The following is a 1,908-nucleotide window of genomic DNA, read 5'->3' as shown; positions in this document are numbered from 1 at the left end:
AGTTCAATCCCCAGCAACCACATGGTGGCTCACAACCATCTGTAAAGAGGTCTGGTGCCCTCTTCTGGCCTGCAGACATGCACACAGAATATTGTATACATAATAAATAAATTAAAAAAAAAGAAATACAATCTTTAAAAAAAAAAAAAAAAAGGCTACCCTAGGCCAGGCAAGATTGGATCTGTCTAAAAGAGAAACAGACCTCACACAAAGATGATCCTAGGACTGGTGGATTGGGGACAGGAATGCTAAGTCTGGGCAGAGAGAGGAATATAAGGTGGAAGGAGACAGGAGCTCAGTGCAGTCTGAGAATGCAGTCTGAGAAGAGAGTCCAGGGATTGCCCCTTCAGTCTGAGCAATGATATGGTAAAAAGGTCTTTCTTGTGGCTGGCCACACTGCTTCTCTGATTTTTCAACTTTACCCGCTAATATTGAAATATTAGAATTCGTGCTATAATAGTCTGGCTACCTAGTGAATTTCAGGCTATCATGGACTACAGTGTAAAATCCTCAGGAGAGCTAGAGATGTCTCAGCAGTTAAGAGTACCTGTTGCCCTACCAAGGACCCAGGATCAATTCTCAGCACTCATGAAGCGGTTTAGAGCCATCTGTAACTCTAGTTCCAGGAATCCATTGCCCTCTACTGGCATCTGTGGGCACCAGGCACGCATAGGGTCCACAGACATTACACAGAGGCAAAATATCCATATATGTAAAGTAATTTTTAAACAAAGAAGAAAATAAGGAAGTAAGGACAGGAGAGATGGAGAGATGGCTCCCCAGTTGAAGGTGCTTGCTTCTCTCACAAGGACCCTATTAGATTTCCACTGCCCATATCAGTAGGCTCACAACAGCTCTTGGAATCTGACACCCTTTCCTGGTGTCTGGGAGCACTTGCATGCACAGACACACACAGAGACACACAGACACAGACACTCTCTCTAAAAATAAATTGTTTGTATGTTTGGTGGTGGTGGTGGTGTTTGAGACTGGGTTTCTCTGTCTCTTGCTGTCCTAGAAACTTGCTTTGTAAATCAGGCTGGCCTCGAACTCACAGAGATCCACCTGCCTCTGCCAAAGGAGTGCTGCAATTAAAGGCCTGTGCACCACCATCACCACCTGGCAATAAACTGTTTTCATAGCCCTGATTGTCCTGGAACTTGCTCTGTAGACCAGACTGGCTTTGAACTCAAAGATATAATGGCCTCTGCCTCTCAAGTGCTGGGATTAAAGATTTGAGCAACCACCACCTGCTAAAATATTTTTTCTTGAAAAGTCCCCCAGAGAGCCACAAAAGAACTCCTCCTGAGGTCTCTCTGCAGAGTTGAGCTTCTAAGGCCTTTGTTCCTTGCATCATCCCACAGCTATTACACAAAGAGGACCTGCTGAGCAGGAAGTAGCTAGTGGTGGGGAGACTTGCATGCCAATGGTGGAGATTACAACTGATTCCTCCTTTTACACTCAGCGAACTCCTGAGCCTAAGCCTAAATGGACCTGTGGCCACCCAGAATAAAGACTATATTCCCCAGCCTTCTCTGCATCTAGACCTTGCCAGGTGATAACAGAACATGAAGGATAATGTTAATTTCTTGCACCTTCCATAACCAGCACCACAGTAGGGCTAGATTGGATATAGCAAGCACTGGCTCTCACACAGTCCTGGAGTTCTTTTACACCATTAAAATTCCAAGATCAAGAACTGGCTCCTCCATCGCTAAAGTAGAAGGTCCCAGCCAGAGACCTCTGGGGAATCTGGTGCAAATCAGTGACCTCCAAGGGAGCAGGCCTGAGGCTGCAACCTCTGCCAGAGCAGGCCCAAAGTAGCGACCTCAGTGGGAGCAGTCCCAAGCGAACAACCTCTGCCAGAGCAGGCCCAAAGCAGCGACCTCAGTGGGAGCAGTCCCAAGC

Source organism: Microtus ochrogaster, chromosome 8, assembly GCF_000317375.1.
Source record: "Microtus ochrogaster isolate Prairie Vole_2 chromosome 8, MicOch1.0, whole genome shotgun sequence".
In the NCBI taxonomy this organism is placed as follows: domain Eukaryota; kingdom Metazoa; phylum Chordata; class Mammalia; order Rodentia; family Cricetidae; genus Microtus; species Microtus ochrogaster.
This window is presented reverse-complemented; position numbering follows the sequence as displayed.